This window comes from Silene latifolia, chromosome 2 (genome assembly GCF_048544455.1).
Source record: "Silene latifolia isolate original U9 population chromosome 2, ASM4854445v1, whole genome shotgun sequence".
NCBI classification, from domain to species: Eukaryota; Viridiplantae; Streptophyta; class Magnoliopsida; order Caryophyllales; family Caryophyllaceae; genus Silene; species Silene latifolia.
The window spans coordinates 15,236,271-15,243,447 of NC_133527.1; the positions used below are offsets into that span (position 1 = coordinate 15,236,271).

At 35.7% G+C, this 7,177-nt stretch overlaps 1 long non-coding RNA gene across 1 annotated transcript; it reads right to left on the minus strand.

Moving 5' to 3' along the window:
- Positions 1-2,487: 2,487 nt before the first annotated feature.
- On the minus strand, positions 2,488-6,111 carry LOC141628520 (uncharacterized). Its single transcript, XR_012537144.1, has 3 exons — positions 5,979-6,111; positions 4,408-4,517; positions 2,488-2,713 (listed from the first exon to the last, which is right to left on the minus strand). It is a non-coding gene; the product is annotated as an uncharacterized LOC141628520 (long non-coding RNA).
- Between the last annotated feature and the right edge of the window lie 1,066 nt (positions 6,112-7,177).

Genomic DNA, 7,177 nt, shown 5'->3' on the forward strand with positions numbered 1-7,177 from the left:
TTACCAACCCCCAAATCCGAAAAATCAATAGGATCTCACGTTCCTCTATCCTTTTACTTATTAAGAATTGCCAAAAGCGGAACTACACTCAGCTACACTCAGCTACAACACCGTCCCATCATCTCAAGTACTCAATGCGACCTCAAGGCCTATAAAACTATAGGATTAACAAATTCTTCTCAAGACTAAGTCTCTCTCAACTCAAGAACTCTCAAGAGCCAACTAATACCAAATCACATCACCAATCCATTCTGGTCATCAACATCCCCAAGGAGTATTCTTTCAAATTTGATATCCTAAACTTACTTACCATCAAATTCTCAAGGAACAAGGTCCTAATTGTAACAACACTTTATCACCTCAGAGTTCCTAAAACCATAAATTGAAATTATGTTCCTCAGCCTAACAATTGGTGTCAACCATACCATTACCCTTTCTAGTTACCAAAACAAGTGCTAAAACCTCCCAATAATGTAGCTTACTCTCACTCTCATACCATACCTCAAGTAGTAATCAATATTACTCACTAAAACCAACTAATAATCCCACATTTAACATTTCCCACACGGTAACATATACATTATCAAACCCTCATCTCCAAAGTGATTATGGAAGCCAATCACAAACTCGACTACTTAGTCAATCCTATATCCTCAAGTCACATCTCACTAACTCTGTAAACATGGTCAACAAGGTACCAACTATACTAAGGAGATAAGGGGTGATAACGGAATAGAGAACGGTAAAATATTTTCGAAGGGTGCATGAGCCTGACAAGCTAGGAAACTAAGGAGTCGGACCGTAAAGATAACGGTTGGCAAAAATAAGAGGTATTCGAGTTAAGAAGATATCTCGGGCAAGAAGAAGACACGTAAACTTTGGCATAAAAACAGGGTTCAATGATCGTTAAAGAGAAGGAAAGGAGAACAGAAGCAGCATAATGAAAGGGTTACTGCTTACCAAACACTCATCAAAGCTTATGATCGATATGATAAGGTTACATCACTAAGGTGCTCAACAAAGCCCCAAAAGTCTACCAAATTATAAGACTAACAAGGACTCCACAATGGTAGGTATTCCTCAACTCAATTGGTTCTAAGAGCCAAAATCAATTCACCACGCAAATTCATTTGTTACCACCCATGTCCCAAAGTATCTCCTTTACAATTCTCGTCATTGAACTTCACTTACTATGTCATCCCCAAGTACCATATCTTGTCTACTCCATCATCTCACCACTTAATACTTCTAGTCTCCGATACCATAAATTAGAATCACATCCTTGAACTCACGAACTACATCGAACAACATTCCACTAAAATTCCCAAATCCAGATATGATTAATAAGGTCAACCACGTGTTCTCAAATTTCGAAAGGTCAACAAGGGCTACTCCATACTAGATTTGGTCAACTCAAAAGGTTTAACAAACTAACTAATTCCAAAGTACAATACCAATCCATTAAGCAACATCAATGTCCTATTGTATTCCTTTCAAGACCTACAAGGATTAGTGCTAACTATCATTTCTTTAATTCTCCACAGGAAACATCGAGACTCTCAAATGAAGTAGCTCTGGTTCATTCCATCTTATGTGCTAAGGTAGTACCCATGCTCAAACATCTATAACAAACAAGCTCTCAATAGACATAAATCCCAAGGTGTTTCTCAACTCACTAGGCTCTCATATTAAGTACAACTAACAAGACTAACCAAAGGATCCCAAATTATATTCTCCTATACAACTCAAACCTTAAACAATCAATTTCTCAACTCGTTCACGCCCTTCAATGATACATTCTCTCAAAACTGGGTTCTCTTGAACAAGGGAACTATCCTCCGGAATAAAAGGAAGGTGTCCACAAGGACTCTTATTATAAGAAGAAAACGAACCAAGGATGAATCGGGAGAAAGAATAGAAGAGTAGTTACCAAGGCGAGAGAAGAGGAATTAAAAAGACGAATAAACAACGAGATTGGAAGATTAAGGTAAGATACACTGAATACGAAAAGAAGTATCAAGAAAGTGGAAGCATTCTTCATTTGGCATAACCAATCTTCAACATTCGGCAACGGCCACTCAGTCTTGGTCACCAACGAGTAAGATCACGGTCATAGCTTCAACGGCACAAAAATTAATAACTAATTGCATTATCAACGTTTCTTGGAGAGCCATCTTGCAAAATAGAACATTGGTTAGAACCTAACAAATAGCAATCACAAACAGACTACCACATAAAAATCCTAACTCTACCCATCCTACCCATCTCTCAAGTTTATTATTTAAAGGTCAAGTGATTTTAGGTGGGGTGCACAAACGTGCGTCGGGAGCAAATATGCTCTGATACCAACTGTGACACCCTTAAATTTAGCGATAATTAAAAACGTAAAATCTACAGAAAAACTGACAGGATATGTTTGTAATTGGTTCAACTAGACAAAACCTGTAATTTTTAAAATTTTCCTAAACCATTCAAAAACATCTCCAATTTAAGAGTGCCAAAAACCTGCAAAAGCTAATAAACTTATTTACATAACCACGCTAAAGACACGGGGATATAATGATACAAACCAAAATAGAAGAGGGAGACATATGCCCCTTTAAAATATATACAAAACCAAAAGTTAAAGGTTTCTACAAAATAAAAACCAAACTAAGTCCATGGTTCTCTTGCTCACTAGCTCGTCCGTGAACCCCAACTAAGCATCAAGTACCTGTCAATCGCATTTTATACAAACATGAAAGCCACAATTCAGTGGGGAGTAACTTCGAGTCCTCCCAGCCACGAAACGTCATATTTAATGTAACATGTGATGAAACATGTAAACAACATGATAAGTAATTCAATTATCAAGTATTCTAACATCTGAGCCCTAAACTGACCAAACTAAACTATCATGTGAAAGATATAACAAGTAGTAATCCAAACTTTATCAATTGTAACCGGCTTACATCTCACCTATTACAATTCATAAAGTCACCATACAAGAAAGGGCAATATATCAAAGACAGGCATAAGTTCTTAGCACGGTCAATAGTCACTCTGTAACTCGAGTCTATACCACGAGGTAGGGAAGGTAATCGAACCGGTATCTTGGCTCAGCGGTTAATATTAATAAAACATGGCCAAGACACAACACAACCCTAGCCTAAAATCTGCTTGAGACCTAGACATGCGGATACACACCACCGCACCCAAGACCCACAATTTTTCTAAAACAAAGTGAGTACCCTAAGGAGTCCACCAAAGGGTTGGCTAGTACTTAAGCTGACCACTTACTATCAAAATAAGTAACGAGGTCATGCCCCAACTTGGATATAAACCCACCAAGTCAGGAACACAAAGGCTATTAAGCAGTGAACATATACTCGTCAAAGACTATAAAGACCTATCTATGATGAAGGCCGAAATACTCACCTAGGACCTAGTCCCACTAGTCCCACTTGAATACTTTAGCCCACACCACACAAGACAAGTAAGACACCCACTTAACCATAAGAGGGCAAAGAGTCCAACTTACCAACATAAATGCTAACATTCTATCATGTGAAAGGCTATATAAATGTCTATTCAGCAGACAATCCAACAATAAGTATTCAATACCAATTTCCAATTCTAACAATATTAACCATATTAAAGGTTTCGGGGAATCTAGGGTCGTTTCTACAATATAAGAAGCTACTTAAATCAACTAACTACACATGTGAAATAAAAATATAATAAATGGCCTAAAACAAGAAAAAGGCCTATTATCTAATTCATTCAAAATTTCATCCAACCGAATTTTTACCCGCAACCCTGACCTGCGACAGTGCGGGTTAAATTGCGGCTGACCAATCACACAATTGACTGACATCGAATCAGTCAAAGGGACCAAGGCTCAGTTTTCGGCATAATCATCCAACATTACAATTATCGCTATATAATTCATTCTGAGCCTATTCTTTGCAATTTCATTTTATAACCTATACTAACATGTGCAACTACCAATATAAACATAAATTTTACCTTTAACATAATTTTTACTACTAATATGATTTAATTCAAAAGTGTACTCATATGTAACTCATACTAACTATGACATTAATAAACCCGAAATGACAAATATTGCATGGAAGACCGCGAAACAAGCAACGGGCTGACCCGGGCCAGCCGTGGGCCTGCCGGGCCTGCTGCCGCCACCCCTACACCTCCATTTTTCCGTTTTTGTTCATTTTAACTCGTTTTAAGCATTACTTAATCGTTCCTAAACTAATATGCGAACTTAAACTAACAAAAGACAAGCATTAGACATGCATGCATCCAATTTTATCATGTGAAAATTTACTACTCAAACAAAAATCACAAAACATACAAAAACAACAAAGAATGTGACGATTATTCGTCGAGTAACTCGAAATATGTTACCTTAAGCTAGAAAATGAGCAATTAGCACCTTAAAAACCAAACCCTAACAAGCAACTAGCCGCTATCTTCGACAATATACGAGTCTCCAAACTCGTCTTCCAATTCTTCACCTAAATAAACAATAAAAACACAATAATAAGTATAAATACCGAAATTATGCCAAAATTCGTCTTAAAACAACTTCAAGAAAACTGAAATTAAAATATACCAGGAGGTAGATCTCGAAGAGAGGATTCCGAAAATATAAATTATGTGAAAATCCGTCAAGAAATGAAGAAATTATGGCGAAAACTAGCTTGGATTCTTAAGTTTTAATGGTGTTTTGGTTTTGGAAAGATAAAGAATGTAAAGGAAGGTGAGAAAATCAGAAAAAAAGAAGGGGGAAGGAGGTGTCCGCGGGAAAGGAAAGGAGGAAGGAAAGGAGCGGGTTTAAGTCGGGATTTTACGAGTCGGTTTTGGCTCGTTTCGATAATAATTAGAACTGCTTGTCAAACGCAAATTCCGACAAGACCAAAGTTCTTAAACACGAGATTACAAGAAAATTGAGTACTCATACGACCCATTTCCAAAATCGTTTGCCCAATTTTCAATAGAATTGTCATTTTCCTCCCGATATCCCCTTATTTCGAAATGAAAGTTTTTACACGATTTAAACTATTTTTAAACATTTCGAAACTATCAAAATAAATACTTTTCTTCAAAATATAATAAAATTATATTTCTTTGAATTATTATTACTTCAAATACATTAATATCAAATTTTATTTGATTAATAAATTACTTCCGCAAAACATTAATGGTTCGAAATTACGGGGTGTTACAAAAACTAACTTCAACGACTAAATTGTGTCAAATCAAATCCTATAACGGCTATTTAGTGGTTGGGTTTGACGCGTGTTTAATTACTGCAACTCTTCAATAATTACTTTTGCAACTTGCGGTTGAAAACCTAAATTCACTGAGTATAAATAGCCTTCACTTCATTGATTTTAACTCTACCAAAAATTCGATCATTTTCTCTAAAAATCTTCATCCTCAAGTTCCCTTAATTTCCAGAATTTAAACTTCAATAAATCTTCAACAAATCTTCGATAATGGTTGCAAAAAAGAAATCTTCCCGGAGAGTGATGTCTCCTAGAACTCCATTTGTTTCAAATCCTAAAGAAACCACTTCTGAAAATTTACCATGGCCTTCTGTTGTTCAACCTCTTGCGGTTGAGAAACTAACTAACCCCCCTCTTGAAATGATTTCTATCTTCCACAAAGAATTTGAATTTAAACCCACAAAAGGTTTAAAAGACGATCAGTCTCTTCCAAACCGTCTGAAACCTGAATTTGAAAAAGTCTTGAAGGATACGGGAATGATTCCTGCTGATTCCGAAGTCTGTGAAGAGTCAAGGACGAGAACACCTAAGAGGGGGAGGGGGTGAATTTGAAAGATCATAGATCCATATTATACTCTCTAATAAAAATTAAATTATCTAATAATTTATCATTTTGGTGATCTATGTAACATGCATGCAAATATAAAAGCATAAAAATAAAAGTTTAAGGAAAAACAATTTCCTTACATTGATTTTATGGTAATTTGGGCACAATCAAGATCTCCTACCTTGATTGTTCTTGAGCTTATAATATAAGGATGATCCTCCTAACAAATCTTCAAAGAGAAGATCTCCTTCAAGATGCACCCAAGAACTTAACCAAAAAACTAACAAGTATTTTACTAGTAACTTGTTAAAATTATACCCTTGATATTATATGTAATATTACTAACACTTCTTAGTAATAAAGTTTAATTACTAACTTCTTAGTAAAGATGTATATTATTTTAGAGAGAGGAAGACCAAATAAAGATATCACATGCAAAATGTACAAGTGAACACTAGAAAAATGAACAACAATTTGGTCTATAAAGAGGGGAAAACCGGTGGAGTGTAGGAGAGGAGGAGTGTTCAAATTGTCTTACATTTTTTAATCTTACATCACATGCAAAATCACTATAAGATAACTTATGGTAGTATATAAAGTAAGGTGAAATGATTATGTTCCTAATCATCCACTACTCAATTTTACACGGTCCACTTGCCCATTTACGGGTCCATATTGGTTCTTATATTTGTCGCACAAATACGTGTAATTTTATTTTAAACATCGTTTCATGTTTAAATACTTCCATAATTAATTCGTCCAAATCACTCCGTAAATATACGTGTACCACTACACATATTATTTAGGTAATAATATTAATCACATTAATCAATTAGTACAATTTTAGTGAATTAACAATTAATTAACTAAAACCCGTCTCCCAAAATTTATTATTCAATTATCACATAATTAAATAATAACTGTCGTGCCTCGAGTTCGCAACTCGAAATCTCTCTAAAAATAATCGACTAACCTCTTAGTCTATAAATCAAGGGACTAAATAAATTGTATCTCATACAATTAATTAGTTGTCAATTGGGGTTCGTTCCTTTAGGTGTGACCGAAAGGGGTCGTTGATCGCTAGTCTCACGACAATAACGTCAAACTCTAGTCAGCCAACCGTTATCGATTTACGTTAATCAACTGACGAGGATCAAATAATTAAATATCTGATGATATTCCATTAATGAGATTTATTATGTAAACGCACTATTGTGAAGGACACTAACTCCAACAATCTCCCACTTGTCCGACACAAGGTGTGCGCTACCAATTCTCTTGTCCGTTTTAATCTCCCACTCAATGCAAGGTGTCTTTCAGGTCGCACTTGCACACAAAC